We start from the raw sequence: 23,215 nt of genomic DNA, 5'->3' as shown, positions 1-23,215 counted from the left end.
ATGAGTCAACAGAACATTTGCAGCTATTCTTGGACTATATGCGCTCAAAGCCATTGAATATAAAAAGTTAAAGCTAATATTTGGAGTTATAGACATCATATTAATTTGAACGTTACCGAAAAATATTACTTTGCGCAGTTTCTTCACAAAAATGGTGGGTTGTATGTAGCAAAAAGCCAAGCACATTGATTAGAAAAATCAGCGCTCGGTTTTCATTTGGTTTTATGGATTATGATAAGAAGTTTCTCTAGGAGATAATTGGATGTCACCCGAAGACTATGTGGTAATTTTACTTGATCTCTTAGGCTTTTTCTGCTTTAGAAAGGGATAATTTGGTGTGATATATTATTGATTATTTATGAAATTTACCGACCTTAAATCAAAGTTTCTTAAACTTTGATCTTTTTTTTCCTAAACAACTTGAAATTGAAATTGGATCAAAACTGGTTAGGTCTTTTAAAAGGTGATGTTTGAAAAACATGAACCTTTAGAGAATATTGAACATCATATTCATTTCTCAAACCTCTAAAACTCATTTTATTAGGCATCATGACTTCTGAAGGATGTTTGAAGGATAGACGACATTGATTTGATCGAATTAAGCTGGCTGGTGTTCCTTCACCAATGTGTAATATTTCGAGTGTGTGATATTTCGAGTGTTACGATTATGGAGACTTATGGTCATTTTTTTCTTATCTACAATGTTTGGAGGTGAGGTTTTACTTTTCATTGTTCATTCAGTAATGAAAACTGAATCCATGAACCAATACTTTAACAAGTAGTTGGTTACATGAAGGATTGAAGGTCATGATATGTTGTATGTATGGTAAACTGACTACTTTAAGGTCTATTAATGTTAAAACTTTGTTCATCAGGAATATAAGTCTGAAAAGAAGAGCAATGATGTGTGTAAAATGCAACATATAAATTACATCAAATAAGGCATAAAACTAACCCTTTTTAAGTACTAATGTTGGAAAAAGTGTATTTTTGTCTTCCTTTTGTATTTTCAGGATTAAATGAGCTCAAATTAACAAAAGAAGCAAAAAGACAGCTAAATCTAACATAAATACAAGAAAGGGGACAAAAGTGGACTACCCGACCCCTCGACAGCATCCTCCCAAGCAAAACAGAGAAGGCAGAAGACTGAACACGCCCGTGCTCAGCGAGCACGGGGCCGTGCCCAAGAAGCAGCAGAAAAGACAAACCTGTAGAAGCTTCTATTGCTCACCACGGGGCCGTGCCCAGTGAACACGGGGGCGTGCCCAAAGTACTGCAGGGACATTAATTGTAATTGCGAATTACAATTAATGAAGAGAGATAGTGTCAGACGGGCACGGGGCCGTGCCCAGGCTTCTGTTTAGCCTATAAATAGGAGTGCTTGGATCCATTGCAACTCATCCCTTGGCACACCACCTCTCTCACACTTCATCCACCATCCACCACCATCACAACACCATCATCCACCACCATCATCCATTGTCCATCATAGAGTGTGTGAGTTGCCTCGGGATCCAAGATTGATCGTAAGAGTTCTTGACAATCAAGGCCATGTTTGCCTAAGTCTCTTACATCACTTACTAAAGACAAGTGTTTAGTATAATACTTTTTATTTTTAATCTTTTGCACTTCTTAATTGGTTTTGTATTAATGACTTTAATAACTAGTTTCTTATGTTGAAGGTGATTCTTTCTTATCGTTTGTCCGTGGTGTCTTGGCATTATTTTACTGTCTATATAAAATAAAAGATTTTCACCGTTCATATCTCCACGGTATATATGGAGGTATGTTGGCTACCTGGTCGGGGGTTAAGGGAACGGTTTGGTAAGGGTCTTGCCCTTGTTCAGCGTTTAGAGGTCCTGCAAGGGACCTGGGTCAAATTTAGTAGGACCTCCTTCAATACCCAAAGGTATTGGATGGCGGGGGTCCAAAATCTTTGATCCCCTCATAAATAAATTTCTATTAATATTAATACTATAACCCGGCTATTTAGGACTGTATCTGTGACACCCCAGGAAAACCAGTGAATGCTATAACTTACCTAGCTTCCTCAGTGAGTGCATACCAAATTTCGGGACGAAATTTCCAATTAGTTGGGGATAATGTGACAACTCGAACTTTAGACTTACTGTGATGTAACGTTACGTGCTTACGAGAACTGAATTATATGATTTTAAGTGAATATTTGTTATGTGCGTATGTATGTTATGTGTTGCACGAGCCAAACTACACAAACCGGCCACACAAGCCCTTTGGGCCACACTTTGAAATCGGACCCCATGAGATAACCGAGTGGGCTCGGCCCACTCCCCATTCGCAAACACAAAACCCCTTGTGAGGGTTTGATTTTGATTGTTTTGCAAAAACATCACACACACACAAACCCTAGAAGCTTTTGCTCTCTCTCGCTTACTTGGAACCCGACGGCACAAGAATTCTATTCGGATCACCCTTGTTCCTTCTCCAATCCGGTTAGTGATTATGTATTGATTGATTGTGTGTTACGATTTGCATGATTGCTTGATACCGAAACTTGTTGTGTATGATATTATTAGATTGGGTTGATGATAAATAATGTTCATATAATTGGCTTGCTCATGAAATCGGATATATGTGTTTTGTATGATGTTAATCGGCTCATGTATATAGTCAAGGGTCACAAGAAATCGGATGGTATGATATAAGTTAAACGGTAATCGGAATGCTTGCAATCAGTCGATGTGTTAGACGATTCGGATTAAATGTTATGATATATGTTCATGTGAATTGTTAAGAATTGTTCATATAATTGTTAGGGTTCATGAGAGTTTTTGATAAAATACCTTGTTTGATCGATATCATGCTAAACGAATTGTTAGAAATCTGTTAATTGAGTTGAGTATAATTGGAAACTATTATGTGATTGTAACCGATCTGCATGAAATCAGGAAAACCAGTTACACACACGGTTGCGACTCGGTACCACTCGTTGCGAGTCGGAACCCCACTCGAGACCACAAACAGCACCAGCCGAGACCACGGTTGCGAGTCCCGTTGCGACTCGTAACCAGACCATGATGAGCCGTAATCACCAGTTGCGACTCGCAACCTCCTGTTGCGACTCGTAATCTCCGGCTGTGACTCGTAACCACCGGTTGCGACTCGAGATCTCCGTTGCGACTCGAGACCATCATTTACACGCACACTGTTTTGGGCCTACGCTGTCACGGGCCCAACCCTATGACTGTTATGTTATTGGACTTGTTTGCATAATTGCTAATTGGACTGCTTATGTTAATTTGGGCCGACTACTTGGACTCGTTACTTGATATGAACTGCTGATACGTTTATGTGAATTGCCATGATCATACTTGATACCATACGTGATACAAACGTGCTACATACGAACCTAACTTGCATAGTAACCATGATAGGACGTGGTTGATTCCTTACTTGTATACTTGAGCATTATACTGTCTGCCGAGCAAACCCAGGTGAGTTCACACTTCTACTAAGGCATGGGATTCCCGGGTCGTGGGAATGGGTTAAAGGTTTCAATTGACTTAGAACGTACATATGCTTTCCTAGACTATCACCTACCAGGGTCCTCGGATGTCAGGACGGTTCCGTAGGTTAGGATAACACCTACGTGGTCATATGCCATTACTGCCTCGGATGTCAGGCACGCACGTAAAACCTACGTGTACGCATTACTTACTTCTATCCTCGGTACAAAGGATACGTACGTGAAACCCACGTACACCCCCGCGTCTCCTATCCTCGGTTATGAAGGATACGTACGTAAGACCTACGTACACCCCATACGCGCTACTGTTCTCGGAAGAAGAACAGGGATGATACGAGTAGTTGATACGAATAGTCTAGTGGTCACTTAACATGGGAAGCCCCCACCTATATAACTTACTATCGGCCCAGTAGAGCCACCCTTACTTACTGTTACGCACTTACTTACTGTGAACTCGCTCAACTAGTTTGTTGATCACTCTGTTACATGCCTTGCAGATCGTTAGGTACATGGAGCTTGCACAAAGAGGAGCCGGTCGTTGTGGACAAGGATCGTAATACTTTGCTGGACACTTATGACATTTCAGTATATTTAATTTGGGTTTATAACAATGCTTCCGCTACTTAGACAATACTTGGTTTTGAAACATCGATCATGTCGTGATGAACTACTTTAATGACTTTTATAATTATTAAATGCTATGTTTGATATGATTGATGGCTTGATCCTGGTCACGTCACGCTCCCAAGCGGTGGTACTCCGCGTGTGGATTTTGGGGGTGTGACAGATTGGTATCAGAGCCATTGGTTATAGAGAACTTGGTTTTAATATGGGAAAACGTTTTTTTTTATTAAAACCGGACTATAACCAGAACAGTGCTCTCAACGATCCACAACGACGCTTCGCTCCACGTGCAAGACTCGACATTTTAGGTAATAAGGTTTATATTTATTGCCTGTCTGCTAGAATTACTTAGAACTTTGCTCGTGGTATGCTTAGACTACAATGCTCACTATTTGCTACTGCCTAAGAACCCTTACGTGTTTACGCTTTTCTGTCATCGCACTATTCGCGAACTTTTCTCACCTATTTCGCCTTTGACATGAAGATCAATGGCTGGAAGAATTAACATGACACAAGCCCAGTTAGAGGCTCTTGTTCAAGCCCAAGTTGCTGCGGCAGTTGCAGCAGCTCAAGCAGGTAGTATATCCTGCAGTATAGGCACACACTAGGATCCCTAGATCCTACATTCACTTTTGTATTTAACTTCGTCCTATTCGTACACAATAGGTCAACACGCGCAGCAGCCTGTCTGCACTTTCAAGAACTACATGGACTGTCGTCCAAACTCTTTCAGCGGCACAGAAGGAGCGGTTGGACTCCTCCACTGGTTCGAGAAGCTAGAATCAGTATTCGAGATGTGCGAGTGCCCTGAGGCTCGCAAGGTCAAGTTTGCTACTGGCACCCTGGAAGGAATCGCGCTAACCTGGTGGAACGCGCAGGTGCAGATTCTTGGGTTGGCAGCTGCTAACGCCACCCCATGGAACGATTTTAAGGAACTCATCAAGCGTGAGTATTGCACGCGTGAAGATATTCACAAGCTAGAAGACGAGCTGTATAATCTGAAAATGGTTGGGTCGGAGATTGAAGCGTATACCAAGCGGTCAAACGAGCTGGCCGTGCTGTGCCCAACTATGGTAGACCCTCCGTACAAGCACATTGAGTTGTATCTCAAGGGATTGGCGCCAGAAATTCAGAGCCACGTGACGTCGGCTAACCTCGAAAACATCCAGGAAATCCAACGCCTCGCTCACCGTATCACCGGTCAGGCAGTGGAACAGAATAAACTGCCTAAGCGTGTCAGCGCTACTGCTACAGTCACTTCTTCAGCTACTCCCGTTACCCTCAGTGACAACAAGAGGAAATGGGAGGGGGATTCAAGCAAAGCATCAGTTTCGGTTCAGTCCCAGAATCAGCAGCGAAAGACCGACAACTATCAAAGCCCTAATCAGCAGTCGTCAGGTAGCCACAGGCAGGGTGGATATCGCGGAAATCTTCCGAAGTGCAACAACTGCAACAAACACCACAACGGTCAGTGTAATAAGGGTCGTTGTCAAAGATGCCTCAAGATGGGTCACGAGGCCAAAGACTGTAGAAGCCTTCGTCCTGCGAACCAGAATCAGCAGCAGCCTCACGCTCAGCCTAACCAACAACAGGGCAACAAAGGATGCTACAATTGTGGTGCTGAAGGCCACATCAAGAGACACTGCCCACAGCTCAACAGGAATCAGAACAACAACAACAACAATCAGGGCAATGGCAACAACAACAATGGGGGAAACAACAACGGCAACGAGGCAAGGGGCCGTGCATTCGTACTAGGTCGTGGTGACGCAGTGAACGATCCCAACGTTGTTATGGGTAAGTTTCTCCTCGACAATATTTACGTTACTGTTTTGTTTGATTCGGGTGCGGATACAAGCTATATGTCTGTGAAAATGTGTCAACTGCTAAAACGTGCACCAACACTTTTACCCACCAAACATGTAGTAGAGTTAGCTAACGGTAAAAGTCTAGAAGCCACGCACGTAGTTCAGGGTTGTAACCTTATTCTAGCTGGTCAAACCTTTTCTATTGATCTCATTCCCATAGTTTTGGGAAGTTTCGACGTCGTGATTGGGATGGATTGGTTATCCCAACACCAGGCAGAAATCCTATGCAGTGAGAAGATTATTCGCATTCCTCGTTCTGGTCAGGAACCTCTTGAAGTTCAAGGCGACAAGAGTGGTGCAGTGGTTGGCATCATCTCATTCTTGAAGGCTCAGAAGTGCTTACGTAAAGATCACACAGCCATTTTGGCTCTTGTTTCTGACGCATCAGTAAAGGAAAGGAAATTGGAGGATATTCCAATTGTACGCGATTACCCTCAGGTGTTTCCTGAAGATTTACCAGGCTTACCTCCTCATCGTCAGGTTGAATTTCAGATCGAGCTCGCTCCAGGAGCAGCACCCATAGCTCGCGCACCATATCGTCTAGCTCCATCAGAATTGGAAGAATTGTCAAAGCAGCTACAAGAACTCTTGGAAAAGGGCTTCATTCGTCCAAGCTCTTCGCCTTGGGGAGCTCCAGTGCTTTTCGTGAAAAAGAAAGACGGTACGTTCAGGATGTGTATAGACTACAGGGAATTGAACAAGGTGACGGTGAAGAACCGTTATCCTCTTCCACGCATAGACGACTTATTCGACCAGTTGCAAGGGTCGTGTTACTATTCCAAGATCGACTTACGGTCAGGTTATCATCAACTGAGAGTCCGCGAGGAGGACGTCTCCAAGACAGCCTTCAGAACTCGCTATGGTCACTATGAGTTCTTGGTTATGCCGTTCGGACTTACGAACGCACCTGCTGTATTCATGGATCTTATGAACAGGGTGTGTAAACCCTATCTCGACAAGTTCGTCATTGTATTCATCGACGACATCCTGATTTACTCCAAGAGTCAGGAGGAACACGAGCGACACCTACGCATTATATTGGAACTCCTTCGAAAGGAACAGCTGTACGCTAAACTTTCTAAATGCGACTTCTGGCTTCATGAAGTCCACTTCTTAGGCCACGTGGTAAACAAGGACGGGATTCACGTCGATCCATCCAAGGTAGATTCGATCAGAAACTGGCCTGCACCGCGTACGCCAACGGAAATACGCCAATTTTTGGGTTTGGCGGGTTACTACAGACGGTTTATTAAAGACTTTTCAAAGATCGCGCAACCACTTACGCTACTGACACAGAAGGGTGTCACCTACCGTTGGGGCAACACGCAGGAAACTGCTTTTCAGTATCTAAAGGATAGGCTCTGCAGCGCACCTATTCTTTCATTGCCAGAGGGCACAGATGACTTCGTGGTATACTGTGACGCATCAATACAGGGTCTGGGTTGTGTATTGATGCAACGTAATAAAGTGATAGCCTACGCTTCTCGGCAACTCAAGGTTCATGAACGTAACTACACGACGCACGATTTAGAGCTGGGAGCTGTTGCTTTCGCGCTTAAGATATGGCGACACTACCTGTACGGTACCAGATGCACGATTTACACCGATCACAGGAGTCTCGAGCATATTCTTAAGCAGAAGGATTTGAACATGCGTCAACGACGATGGGTCGAGTTACTTAACGACTACGAATGCGCTATCAAGTATCATCCCGGCAAAGCCAATGTTGTGGCTGACGCTCTGAGTCGAAAGGACACCTTACCGAAGCGCGTGCGAGCGCTACAGCTTACGATTCAGTCTAGCCTTCCTGCACAGATACGAAATGCTCAGGTAGAAGCATTGAAACCCGAAAACGTCAAGGCTGAAGCCTTACGCGGCTCACGACAACAAATGGAACAGAAGGCAGACGGCGCCTACTATGTAACGGGCCGGATTTGGGTCCCACTTTATGGCGGTTTACGCGAACTTGTAATGGATGAAGCTCACAAGTCTCGCTATTCGGTACATCCAGGGTCAGATAAAATGTACCACGACATCAGCACTACTTACTGGTGGCCTAGCTTGAAGGCCCACATCGCTACTTACGTTGGAAAATGTTTGACCTGTGCAAGAGTCAAGGTTGAGTATCAGAAACCAGCTGGTCTACTTCAGCAGCCTAAGATACCGCAATGGAAATGGGAAGAAATTTCCATGGATTTTGTTACAGGCTTACCTAGATCTCAGCGTGGGAACAATACAATATGGGTCATAGTTGATCGACTCACCAAGTCTGCACACTTCCTGCCGATCAAGGAAACAGACAAGTTCTCCACTCTCGCAGACGTCTATCTTAAAGAAGTTGTTTCGAGGCACGGAGTGCCCACCTCTATTATTTCGGATCGCGATGCACGATTCACGTCAGAGCTTTGGCAAGCAATGCATAAATCTTTCGGCTCACGATTAGACATGAGCACAGCGTATCATCCTCAGACGGATGGGCAGTCTGAGCGAACGATCCAAACACTTGAAGACATGCTTAGGGCATGCGTTATCGATTTCGGCAACGGCTGGGAAAAGCACCTCCCATTGGTGGAGTTTTAATACAATAACAGTTACCATACCAGCATTCAAGCCGCTCCATTCGAGGCATTGTACGGACGTAAATGCCGGTCACCTCTCTGTTGGGCAGAGGTGGGGGATAGTCAGATTACGGGTCCAGAGATTGTAGTGGACGCCACAGAAAAGATAGCACAGATACGACAACGCATGGCGGCAGCACGCGACCGTCAGAAAGCCTACACGGACAAGCGTAGAAAGCCTTTGGAATTTGAGGTCGGAGACCGGGTTTTATTGAAAGTTTCACCCTGGAAGGGTGTGGTACGTTTTGGCAAACGGGGCAAACTGAATCCGCGGTACGTCGGACCATTCGAAATCTTAGAAAAGATTGGCAAGGTAGCCTACAAGTTGAACCTACCAGCTGAACTCGGAGCAGTTCACAATGTCTTTCATGTGTCGAACTTAAAGAAGTGTCTATCAGATGAAAATCTCATCATTCCTTTTAAGGAACTCACTATAGACGAGCGGTTGCAGTTCGTCGAGGAACCAGTAGAAATCACGGACCGGGATGTGAAGGTCCTCAAACACAAGAGAATCCCTCTTGTTCGAGTTCGTTGGAACTCCAAACGTGGCCCAGAGTACACCTGGGAACGCGAAGACAGAATGACAGAAAAGTACCCCCAGTTATTTGAAACCAATGCAACCACTACTGAGGCTGAAGCTACTACTTCGGAATTTCGGGACGAAATTCCAGATCAACGGGGGGAGGATGTGACACCCCAGGAAAACCAGTGAATGCTATAACTTACCTAGCTTCCTCAGTGAGTGCATACCAAATTTCGGGACGAAATTTCCAATTAGTTGGGGATAATGTGACAACTCGAACTTTAGACTTACTGTGATGTAACGTTACGTGCTTACGAGAACTGAATTATATGATTTTAAGTGAATATTTGTTATGTGCGTATGTATGTTATGTGTTGCACGAGCCAAACTACACAAACCGGCCACACAAGCCCTTTGGGCCACACTTTGAAATCAGACCCCATGAGATAACCGAGTGGGCTCGGCCCACTCCCCATTCGCAAACACAAAACCCCTTGTGAGGGTTTGATTTTGATTGTTTTGCAAAAACATCACACACACACAAACCCTAGAAGCTTTTGCTCTCTCTCGCTTACTTGGAACCCGACGGCACAAGAATTCTATTCGGATCACCCTTGTTCCTTCTCCAATCCGGTTAGTGATTATGTATTGATTGATTGTGTGTTACGATTTGCATGATTGCTTGATACCGAAACTTGTTGTGTATGATATTATTAGATTGGGTTGATGATAAATAATGTTCATATAATTGGCTTGCTCATGAAATCGGATATATGTGTTTTGTATGATGTTAATCGGCTCATGTATATAGTCAAGGGTCACAAGAAATCGGATGGTATGATATAAGTTAAAAGGTAATCGGAATGCTTGCAATCAGTCGATGTGTTAGACGATTCGGATTAAATGTTATGATATATGTTCATGTGAATTGTTAAGAATTGTTCATATGATTGTTAGGGTTCATGAGAGTTTTTGATAAAATACCTTGTTTGATCGATATCATGCTAAACGAATTGTTAGAAATCTGTTAATTGAGTTGAGTATAATTGGAAACTATTATGTGATTGTAACCGATCTGCATGAAATCAGGAAAACCAGTTACACACACGGTTGCGACTCGGTACCACTCGTTGCGAGTCGGAACCCCACTCGAGACCACAAACAGCACCAGCCGAGACCACGGTTGCGAGTCCCGTTGCGACTCGTAACCAGACCATGATGAGCCGTAATCACCAGTTGCGACTCGCAACCTCCTGTTGCGACTCGTAATCTCCGGCTGTGACTCGTAACCACCGGTTGCGACTCGAGATCTCCGTTGCGACTCGAGACCATCATTTACACGCACACTGTTTTGGGCCTACGCTGTCACGGGCCCAACCCTATGACTGTTATGTTATTGGACTTGTTTGCATAATTGCTAATTGGACTGCTTATGTTAATTTGGGCCGACTACTTGGACTCGTTACTTGATATGAACTGCTGATACGTTTATGTGAATTGCCATGATCATACTTGATACCATACGTGATACAAACGTGCTACATACGAACCTAACTTGCATAGTAACCATGATAGGACGTGGTTGATTCCTTACTTGTATACTTGAGCATTATACTGTCTGCCGAGCAAACCCAGGTGAGTTCACACTTCTACTAAGGCATGGGATTCCCGGGTCGTGGGAATGGGTTAAAGGTTTCAATTGACTTAGAACGTACATATGCTTTCCTAGACTATCACCTACCAGGGTCCTCGGATGTCAGGACGGTTCCGTAGGTTAGGATAACACCTACGTGGTCATATGCCATTACTGCCTCGGATGTCAGGCACGCACGTAAAACCTACGTGTACGCATTACTTACTTCTATCCTCGGTACAAAGGATACGTACGTGAAACCCACGTACACCCCCGCGTCTCCTATCCTCGGTTATGAAGGATACGTACGTAAGACCTACGTACACCCCATACGCGCTACTGTTCTCGGAAGAAGAACAGGGATGATACGAGTAGTTGATACGAATAGTCTAGTGGTCACTTAACATGGGAAGCCCCCACCTATATAACTTACTATCGGCCCAGTAGAGCCACCCTTACTTACTGTTACGCACTTACTTACTGTGAACTCGCTCAACTAGTTTGTTGATCACTCTGTTACATGCCTTGCAGATCGTTAGGTACATGGAGCTTGCACAAAGAGGAGCCGGTCGTTGTGGACAAGGATCGTAATACTTTGCTGGACACTTATGACATTTCAGTATATTTAATTTGGGTTTATAACAATGCTTCCGCTACTTAGACAATACTTGGTTTTGAAACATCGATCATGTCGTGATGAACTACTTTAATGACTTTTATAATTATTAAATGCTATGTTTGATATGATTGATGGCTTGATCCTGGTCACGTCACGCTCCCAAGCGGTGGTACTCCGCGTGTGGATTTTGGGGGTGTGACAGTATCCCTGCTGACTCAGGCTACTTAGTCGAGGGTAACGTCACCTCCAAAAGAGGGGCCTACCATAATTTGCATTAATAACTTAATTAATTATCTTTCAATAATCCGACCCTTTAGGATTGTATCCTTGCTGACTCAAACTACTGGGTTGAGGGTAACGTCGCCTTCAAAAGAGGGGCCTACTACAATAACTATGATAATCTCTTAAACAAGTGCAAAAGTGCGAAAATAATCAAAGGTTATACTAACACACGAGTCGGTTCCAAGTGATTCATCTTGTCTATCTGTTTTTATTTTTATTTTATTTTTATTTTATTTTTCAGCATTTAGTTAGTTTTATTTTCTTAGTATAAAAATCTTTTTCAAACATTTTGATTTGATTAGACGTTGAGGATAAACCGGTACTAAAAGCTCTTGTGTCCTTGGACGACCTCGGTATCTTACCAACACTATACTACGTCCACGATGGGTGCACTTGCCCATATGTGTGTTTAGTGTTAGTAAATATCGTGTTTTATAAATTTAAAACTTGGCTAAAGTGTAAAAAGGGCTTAAAATATATACCTAAAACATATTACACCAAACGCGCATCAAGTCTTTGGCGCCGTTGCCGGGGACACAAGGATTTTAAGAAAGCTTAAAATCGACGGCCTAATCAGTTTTTCAAAACCTTTTTAAAACGCGCGCACATTTTTCTGCATTTTAGCTTAGTTTGCATTTACAGTAGCCTGAACACGGGGCCGTGCTCACCGAACATGCCCCCGTGTTGCACATTTTTAGTTAGATACACAGATACAGAGTTTGAACACGGGGTCGTGCTCACCGAACACGCCCCCGTGTCCAACGAGACCAGTAACTTTAATTAAAACGCCCAGATACAGACCCTGAACACGGGGCCGTGTCCACTGAACACGGGGCCGTGTCCACTGAACACAGGGCCGTGTCCAGCTTCTGTTTCCGTCTTTGTTTTTGTTTTCTGGTCCCGAGACTCAGTTGTGGTCTGTTGAGTGATTCTTATGGATCAATACTCAGTAGGCTACAACTACACCTATGAGGAGGATGATTATATGAGAGACTATTGCACTAATTGTGGTAACCCGCACTCGGTACAATATTGTAACTTATTTCAATCATCCAATTCATACAACTATTATGAGGAGCCCAGGTACGAGCCATCGACTTCATACACATCCTATGAAGACCAAAGGTATGAGCCTTCTCCCTCATACTCATATTTTGATGAACCAATGTATGAACCTTCATACTCATACTTTGAGGACTCAAGATATGAGCCACCACCTTCATACACTTATTATGAGGAACCATGGCGTGAACAACCCACCTCATATGAGTACTATGAAGAACAAAATTTTGACCCTCATCCATCATATACTTACCATGAAGAACAATGGTGTGAACCATCTACTTCATATGGGTACTATGAGGAACCAAGGATCGAACAACCGGATTCAAGCTTTGAGGATCCCGATCCTTACTCTATGACCGACATAGCCGATAGGATAATAGAAAACCTTAAATTTATCGAAAGATGCATAAAAGAATCTCGCGCAAGGGAAGAGGAGTCCCGCGTGAGAGAAGAATTAAAAAAAGAAGAAACGATAATTGAGGAATTAAAAATGGAAAAACAAATAAGTGAAAAACCGGCTCATGAGTTAAACAAGGAAAAAGGTGAGGCCGATAACGTTAAAATTCAAGAAGAGTCTAATTTTGAAGAAATTAATCTCTTGTCACCTTCTTTTGAAAATCATTGTTTAGTAACCACTCATGCTAAGTTTTTAAAAAAGTTAAACACTAACACTAAAATTGAAGAAATGGTAAGTGTTAAGTTAACTAATGATCAAACTTCACTAATAAAAGAAGATCCTTTTGAAATTAACATTACACCGGTTCCATGTTTTTTTCAAAATTCATTATTTAGTAATGTCACCATTGATAAAGATTTTTGTGTTAACATAATGCCTAACTACATTTCTGAAAAATTATGTATTAGTGATTTTTCTCCACTTCAAATACCCATTTTTCTATCTAATCGGAAAGTAATCAAATCAATCGGTGTGGTTGAGGATGTTTTGGTTCAAACAAATCAAATGGTTATTCCAACCGATTTTGTCATCCTCGATGATGCTCCTCTAGTCTTGGGAAAACCTTTTGTAAAAACTCATGAAGCTTTGAAAAACCGGAAATTTAACAATCTACCTCTTCAGTTAGGGGCATTCAAAAGGAGCATAGATCTTGAGCGTTTAATGAAATATCCTTTTGGCAATAATGACCCCCTAATTGAAGATGAAGATGAACCACCCGATACAAGTGAAGAAGTTGACCACTTTGTTGAAGAAGAGGTCGCCATAGAACAAACCTTTAAAGTTCTTGATCTAGATGAGCCACAAAATAAGGTGTCTCCTAAAGACCCACCCATTGAGCTCAAAGAACTTCCGAAAGGTTTGGAATATGCTTTTCTAGACAAAGATGGTAATTTACCTGTAATTATTTCGTCTAAATTAAGTAGCATAGAAAAAGAAAAATTAATCAATCTTCTTAGAAAACACAAAAATATGATCGCTTGGAAGCTTGTAGATATTAAAGGAATAAGTCCTTCCATGTGCACGCACAAAATTTTAATGAACGATGACTACAAAACAGTAATACAACCACAACGTAGAGTAAATCCCAATGTGCAAGAAGTGGTTAAAAATGAGGTCATCAAACTACTTGACGCCGGACTAATCTATCCTATCTCCGATAGTCCATGGGTAAGTCCCGTCCAACTAGTCCCAAAGAAAGGAGGTATGACGGTAATAACTAATGAGAAAAATGAATTAATACCAACAAGAACCGTCACAGGATGGAGAGTTTGTATAGACTATAGACGATTTAATGAAGCAACGAGGAAAGATTACTTTCCTTTGCTCTTCATTGATCAAATATTAGAACGACTATCCGGTCATAAATTTTACTGTTTCTTGGATGGTTTTTCAGGTTACTTTCAAATTCCAATAGCACCTGAAGACCAAGAAAAGACGACTTTCACATGCCCCTACAGAACTTTCGCCTATCGACGCATGCCGTTCGGTCTATGTAATGCACCTGCAACATTCCAACGTTGTATGGTAGCCATTTTCCATGATATGATAGAAAAAACAATGGAAGTCTTCATGGACGACTTTTCTATCTTCGGAGATTCATATGACCAATGCCTCGATAACCTTGAACGAATGCTATCCCGATGTGAGGAAACTAACCTCGCCCTTAACTGGAAAAAATGCCATTTCATGGTAACAGAGGGAATAGTACTCGGTCACAAAATCTCGAGCGAAGGAATGGAAGTTGATCGAGCAAAAGTAGACACTATTTCTCGATTACCTCCACCCTCCTCCGTTAGAGCAATCAGAAGTTTCCTAGGGCATGCCGGATTTTATAGAAGGTTTATCAAGGACTTTTCAAAAATTTCAAGACCTCTAACAAAATTACTTGAAAAAGATGCACCTTTCATCTTTGACAAGGATTGCAATCAAGCATTTCTAACCCTCAAGGAAATGCTAGTCAATGCACCTATCATGATAGCACCTGATTGGAAATTACCTTTCGAAATCATGTGTGATGCAAGTAACTTTGCTGTTGGAGCAGTCTTGGGACAAAGAAAAGAAAAGCATTTCCACCCAATTTATTATGCTAGTAAAACACTTAATGATGCATAAGAAAATTACACAACTACTGAAAAAGAGTTACTAGCTGTGGTATTTGCTTTTGATAAATTCCGTTCTTACCTTGTTCTTTCTAAAACTATAGTCTATACAGATCATGCAGCTATCCGATACCTCTTCAAGAAACAAGACGCAAAACCACGTTTGATCAGATGGATTCTACTCCTCCAAGAATTTGATATTTAAATCAAAGACAAAAGAGGAGCAGAAAACACTGCTGCAGATCATCTTTCACGCCTAGAAGACCCAGCTTTGGAGTCAACCAGGGACGAACAGATCAACGAAAAATTTCCAACAGAATCCTTGGAAATGGTGGAAAGAAGACAAGAACCATGGTATGCCGACTACGCTAATTACTTAGCTAGCGGTATAGTCACCAAAGGATGGCCACATCATCAAACAAAGGAATTCTTTGCCGATGTAAAGCATTACTTTTGGGAAGACCCTTATCTTTTCAAAATGTGTGCTAACCAACTCATCCGAAGGTGTGTCCATGGTGGCGAAGCACGAAGAATTCTCCGCCATTGTTATGAAGGTCCATATGGAGGACATCATGGTGCCGCTAGTACCGCACGAAAGGTATTTGATTCAGGATTTTATTGGCCAACCATTTACGAAGATGCGCAAGATCTTGTAAAAACATGTGATGCTTGCCAAAGATCAGGTAATATTTCTTCCAAAAACGAAATGCCTCAAAACGACATTCTCGTTTGTGAAATTTTTGATGTGTGGGGACTCGATTTCATGGGACCCTTCCCACCGTCAAAAGGAAACAAATATATACTTGTGGCAGTTGATTACTTGTCTAAATGGGCCGAGGCCGAAGCTCTTCCAACAAACGATGGAAGAGTAGTGGTAAGATTTCTGAAAAAATTATTCTCTCGTTTTGGAACACCTAAAGCTTTGATAAGTGATAGAGGTACCCATTTTTGCAATCACCAACTCGAAAAAATCTTAACAAGATATGGGGTCTATCACCGGGTCTCAATGGCATATCACCCTCAAACAAATGGACAAGCCGAAGTGACTAACAGAGGTTTAAAACGAATACTTGAAAAAACCGTAGGTTTAAATAAAAAGGAATGGGCTGATAAACTAGATGATGCTTTATGGGCCTTTCGAACTGCTTATAAAACCACTATAGGCACAACCCCGTATAAGCTCGTCTATGGGAAAAGTTGTCATTTTCCAGTAGAGATAGCTCACAAAGCCTACTGGGCAATAAAAAATGTAAACCTAGATTTAGAAACTGCAGGTAAAAATCGATTTTGTCAAATGAATGAATTAGACGAACTAAGGAATTATGCATACTCTAACTCTGAAATTTATAAGGAAAGAATGAAAAATTTACATGACAAATATATTAAACCTAATGAATTTCGAGTAGGAGACCAAGTTCTGTTGTTTAATTCACGACTTCGGTTATTTCCGGGTAAACTAAAATCTAGGTGGTCAGGACCTTTTTCCATCACCCATATTTTTCCTCACGGTGCAGTAGAAATTAAAGCTCGAAATGGGATTCCATCCAAAGTCAATGGCCAACGGCTAAAACTCTATCGAGGATCCGTTGAGGATGAGGAAGAAGAGATCTCGCTTCAAACGGTCAACGAATAAAAAACATCCACATCATACCTGGTATGTTACGAACAAGTGAGTACACATCGAAAGCGGTAAGTCTTTTAACCATGCTTTTGGGAAAAACGGGCACTCACACGAGCACACATAAAAAAAATTCAAAACTTTGCTCGTCACGGGGCCGTGTCCGCTGGACACGGGGCCGTGTCCGCGCAACTGTCGGGATAAAACCCCCTTTTCAAAACAATTACATCATTCACACGCCCCGTTTCCCCGAAAAAGCTCTGGTCCGAAGCGATTTTCTGCAGATTTTCGACGTTACCTCTAAATCTAACAACATCAAGATGTCGGAGTTCACAAGATTTAACGCAAATGAGCTCGATGCTAGGGCAAGATACGAGATACTTCAAACTAGACCCGAAGAATACCCAAGGCAAGCGTGCACGGACCTATTAACCATGGTGAACCAGCTCGACCGATTCAACAACCTTGTTACCGGATCACTAAGGGTTGCCTTGACCACTCGACTTCGATCGGTACATCAATGCACTATGGAATTCTACAGTACTTTCACCTTCACCTCAAGGTGTGATCCGTTTGACAATGAGGGGGTTGCATTTCGATGTGGTGGGACAATGTACTCGATCTCTATGGCACAATTCGGGGCAATAGTGGGACTGTATATGGAAGAAGATTCGGGAAATGAGGAAAACACCGGGGGATTGCGAGATCTGGATGAAAATGAGCGCCAAGCCGCATGGGCCCAAATTGGTGAAAGACACTACAACCCTAGCAGCACAAAGAGTACTAAGCTGTGGGATCCGCTTTATCGCTACATTCATAGGCTCCTCACTTACTCTCTTAGCCAAAGACCTGACAGTAGCGGCGTTGTTGGGTTAAAAGATTTGGTAATCCTTCACTGCATCCACAACCAAAGGCCCCTCGATGTTCCATATCTCCTGCCTCGAAACATGCATCTGAACCGGCTTGCTCGTGCACCAACCCCTATCTTCTTTGGGGGATGGGTGTACCGCCTCTTCAAGCACTTCACGCGCATTCCTAGGTCTTTTGAAAGGAGCCCATGGTCGGGACGTGTCGATATACACATTTGCCGCGTCGTGAACCTAATCTATGAGGCGGAAGATGGATCAGTGAGCTTTCAGAGGATGCAAGGCCATGCATGGAACCCACATGAGGCACTAGTCCTTCACGCTCCACCTCCCCACTACCAGTATCAACCCCATGGTGATCCGGGCCAATCCTCCTCCCAAGGAAGTGGTTTTCCGAACCTTCAAAGTTTACATGATCTTTTGCAAGAAAACCTCATGTGCACCAGGAACACCTACAACCTTGCCAACAACACATACCACCAGGTCGGAGCTATCGAACGGAACATCACCGATATCCAAGACGATATCGGAAGCATCCGGGAGTATATGGCGGGTCTGGGGTAGGAGGTGATGACAGTGATGAAGATATGGACTAGGAGGGTGAAGAAGGAGCAGGAGCGGGTTGATGGTGAGCCCACATGTTAAAGTCCCCTTTTATCTATCAAAACAATTGACGGCCTGCGTGCTGAGTGTTAGACAATTTACTTTCCTTAACTTCTTTTTACTTTCTGCTTTATTTTTCTTTTACTTTATGGTTTGGATGATTAACTAGGTAATTTAGGACGTTTGGTATTGCTTGGTGTGGTATTTAGTGATAAAACAGGTACAATTGAGGCTTAGAGTGCTAATCATTAGCACTAATAAAGCCAGGACAGGAAAACCGGAGAAAGAACTCTGTTTTTCAGCCCAGCAGACAGTCCACACGGGGTCGTGTCTAGCCGACACGCCCCCGTGCCCACCTCCCAGATCTGCTGTTTGTTTGTTTTTCTGCAGATTTTTACCAAACACGGGGTCGTGTCCAGCCAACACGCCCCCGTGTCCATCCTCTGTAAGTTTTCATTACTGGCAGTTGAACACGGGGTCGTGTCCAACGGACACGGGGCCGTGTCCAGACTGCCAGTAACATAAAATTTTGCTTTTAACACCATTTTACACATTCAATCAACCTAAAAATGTATTTTTGGGACACAATGAGGACAATGTGTAATTTAAGTGTGTGGGGGATGCTAAAACCTTGAATTTTGCAAGTCCTAATAACAAGCCTTACACAAAACTCTATTGGAACCGCTAATCACCCCAATTTTTTTTTTCAAAAATTTTCATTTTTTTTTTACTTGTCTAAGTTTAAGTTGGGAATTCTAAGTCTAACAAGGTTATATTTTTATAAGTTTACAACCGATAGCGTCGTGATAAAAAGAACCAACATAAGAAAATTATGAAACGGCATGACAAGCTTAGTTAAAATTTGATTATATATACTTGATCACATAAAAACCCATTCCCACAAAAGTGAGTTTTGAGCCTTTATTGAGCATACAAATATACATCTTTACGTTAAATGCTCATTTTTCGTTTCTTGTGTGAATAGCCGCTTGGTTCTTACGACTCTAGAACTTGCCACGACAATACATTCCCGGTCCTTACCAACTTAAACCCAAGTAAGTAAATGATAGAGGCATTAGGACTAACCCTTTTTCTTTCAACACCATTATTTTTATTTTTCTTTTCACCTACCCAAAAATTCCCCCTAGTTAACCCCTTTGAGCCTAAACCTTTTCATTTCTTAACCCAAAACCCTTTTTACCCACCAAAAACCCTTTTTATTTTTACCTTTTATTTTAGTAACAAGCTCGGTTTTCGTGTGACTAAAAAATATATAGAGTTAATAGCCAAAATGGTCCCTGAGGTTTGCTTACTTTTGCCACTTTAGTCCAAAATCCAAAATTTTTAAATCTGGGTCCCTGAGGTTTGCATTTTGTTACCATTTTAGTCCAAATTTCAAAAACTCTCTTTTTTTACTGTTGCAACCAGCCTATTTTGTCCTTTTGTGCAGGGGTATTTTGGTCATTTTTATGAGTTATTATAACAAACTCAGATCAAGAACCCAGAATACCCCTGCGCAAAAGGACAAAATAGGCTGGTTGCAACAGTAAAAAAGGGGGTTTTTGAAAATTGGACTGAAATGGCAATAAAATGCAAACCTCAGGGACCCAGATTTAAAAATTTTGGATTTTGGACTAAAGTGGCAAAAGTGAGCAAACCTCAGGGACCATTTTGGCTATTAACTCAAATATATATATATATATATATTACAATGAAGTTGAAAACAAACAAACAAAGCTCCTCAAACAAAAGCTTGTTTGAATAAATACTTCATTAAAAATAGAAAGTCACAAAAACAAAATGTTTTACGAAAACCGATGCTTTTTACGCCTTTCGCCCTTTTCTACTAACCACTAACCCAACTACCCGCCTTTAGCCCAAGCCTAACCCTTCACCCAAAAAGTCCTCTTGATATTACAAAGGTATAAAGTTAAAAAGGAGGAGGATTGATTGCTTGGCAAGCTTATGGTAGGAATAAGTTCCATGCAACTCTCGAGTGATTAACTAAAAATACACCTTCGACCGAGTGTGAGTGATTTCCCCCGTGAGGTATGTGAACCTGTATATAAATTGAATTTTAGAAAGGCATGTTATGCCTTAATAAGTAATTTACCTTATGAAAAGTTTTTAATAAATCATGACGAATAGGATTGTAAATAAATAAAAATAAAACCTAAACAATCTTGGAAAATCCCGACACTCTATGACAAGCCCAAAACCTTCTCTTCTATCCATTCCATTTGGGAGTGTAAGCCACATATTAAAGAGTTTTGCTTGAGGACAAACAAAGATTCAAGTGTGGGGATATTTGATGTGTGTAAAATGCAACATATAAATCACATCAAATAAGGCATAAAACTAACCCTTTTTAAGTACTAATGTTGGAAAAAGTGTATTTTTGTCTTCCTTTTGTATTTTCAGGATTAAATGAGCTCAAATTAACAAAAGAGCAAAAAGACAGCTAAATCTAACATAAATACAAGAAAGGGGACAAAAGTGGACTGCCCGACCCCTCGACATCATCCTCCCAAGCAAAACAGAGAAGGCAGAAGACTGAACACGCCCCGTGCTCAGCGAGCACGGGGCCGTGCCCAAGAAGCAGCAGAAAAGACAAACCTGTAGAAGTTTCTATTGCTCACCACGGGGCCGTGCGCAGTGAACACGGGGGCGTGCCCAAAGTACTGCAGGCGCATTAATTGTAACTGCGAATTACAATTAATGAAGAGAGATAGTGTCAGACGGGCACGGGGCCGTGCCCAGCGGACACGGGGCCATGCCCAGGCTTCAGTTCAGCCTATAAATAGGAGTGCTTGGATCCATTGCAACTCATCCCTTGGCACACCACCTCTCTCACACTTCATCCACCATCTACCACCATCACAACACCATCATCCACCACCATCATCCATTGTCCATCATAGAGTGTGTGAGTTGTCTCGGGATCCAAGATTGATCGTAAGAGTTCTTGACAATTAAGGCCATGTTTCCCTAAGTCTCTTACATCACTTGGTGAAGACAAGTGTTTAGTATAAGACTTTTTATTTTAAATCTTTTGCACTTCTTAATTGGTTTTGTATTAATGACTTTAATAACTAGTTTCTTATGTTGAAGGTGATTCTTCCTTATCGTTTGTCCATGGTGTCTTGGCATTATTTTACTGTCTATATAAAATAAAAGATTTTCGCCATTCATATCTCCACGGTCTATATGGAGGTATGTTGGCTACCTGGTCGGGGGTTAAGGGAACGGTTTAGTAAGGGTCTTGCCCTTGTTCAGCGTTTAGAGGTCCTGCAAGGGACCTGGGTCAAATTTAGTAGGACATCCTTCAATACCCAAAGGTATTGGATGGCGGGGGTCCAAACTCTTTGATCCCCTCATAAGTTAACTACTATTAATATTATAACCCGGCTATTTAGGACTGTATCCCTGCTGACTCAGACTACTTAGTCGAGGGTAACGTCACCTCCAAAAGATGGGCCTACCATAATTTGCATTAATAACTTAATTAATTATCTTTCAATAATCCGACCCTTTAGGATTGTATCCTTGCTGACTCAAACTACTGGATTGAGGGTAACATCGCCTTCAAAAGAGGGTCCTACTACAATAACTAAGATAATCTCTTAAACAAGTGCAAAAGTGCGAAAATAATCAAAGGTTATACTAACACACGAGTCGGATCCAAGTGATTCATCTTGTCTATCTGTTTTTATTTTTATTTTATTTTTCAACATTTAGTTAGTTTTATTTTCTTAGTATAAAAATCTTTTTCTAACATTTTGATTTGATTAGACGTTGAGGATAAATCGGTACTAAAAGCTCTTGTGTCCTTGGACGACCTCGGTATCTTACCAACACTATACTATGTCCACGATGGGTGCAGTTGCCCATATGTGTGTTTAGTGTTAGTAAATATTGTGTTTTATAAATTTAAAACTTGGCTAAAGTGTAAAAAGGGCTTAAAATATATACCTAAAACATATTACACCAAACGCGCATCAAGCAACATGTAATAAGATATTATATAATTGCCAGGCGTTAATACATGCCTATTCCTTTCACAGGTAGTTTCATTTGAAAATGCTGACTTGGTTATCCTTGAACTGTATGTTGGACTTTAGAACATTGTGTATGGAACTTGAGCTTTGAATTAGGCTACATTCCAATGCTCTTCTATCTAGCAGGTCTGGCCTTTGTTGCTTATTTTAAGTTGTATATTTTTATTACTTTTTTTATTTTATTTTAACAATTGGTTGTATTATGTTTGTAGCCTAACTCTGCTATTAGAGTTCAACTTATCAAGAACAAGAAGAAAATTATCTCTTTTGTTCCCATTTTACCAATGATGGTTGCTTCAACTACATACTGTAACTTTTAATATATTTTTTTTGTATTGGAAAGAGTATTTAGATAATGTTGGGTTTTTTTTTTTTTAAATCTATAATCTTTAATTATTTTTGTGTCACGACGACATTTTGAGCCCAGGATTTGGGTGAAAGGGTCATGCTGTTGGTGATATTCCTACAATTAGGGTCAATGTGGTTAAAGTTTTTGGTGTTTCTCTTTTGGCTCTCTTCAAGGTGTAGGAAAAGCCAAGATAAAAAATTATCAGAGGGTTTTTTTTTTTTTTTTTTTTTTTTTTTTTACTGATTTTGATGTGTTTGTTAAGGAGTTTTATTTATAAACATGTAGTTCGTAAAAGGTTATTTTGTCCCCCAACTTTATTTGCTATATTCATTTTTTTTTTCCTAAGAAGTTTTACCATTTGCGTTTTTTCTCTAAGAAGTTTACCATTTTCAATGGACTCGCGCCGCATTGTAGTTCAGAAACAAGAT

At 41.6% G+C, this 23,215-nt stretch overlaps 1 long non-coding RNA gene across 1 annotated transcript; it reads left to right on the top strand.

The window, feature by feature from the left end:
- Nucleotides 1-239: 239 nt before the first annotated feature.
- Nucleotides 240-22,691, top strand: LOC118482807. The gene is made up of 3 exons (XR_004868868.1): nt 240-283; nt 22,445-22,564; nt 22,651-22,691. It is a non-coding gene; the product is annotated as an uncharacterized LOC118482807 (long non-coding RNA).
- The last annotated feature ends 524 nt before the right edge of the window (nt 22,692-23,215 follow it).

The sequence above is a fragment of the Helianthus annuus genome, chromosome 10, assembly GCF_002127325.2.
Source record: "Helianthus annuus cultivar XRQ/B chromosome 10, HanXRQr2.0-SUNRISE, whole genome shotgun sequence".
Taxonomy (NCBI): Eukaryota; Viridiplantae; Streptophyta; class Magnoliopsida; order Asterales; family Asteraceae; genus Helianthus; species Helianthus annuus.
The sequence above is the reverse complement of the archived record's forward strand: the minus strand, read 5'-3'. Positions and strand labels throughout refer to the sequence as shown.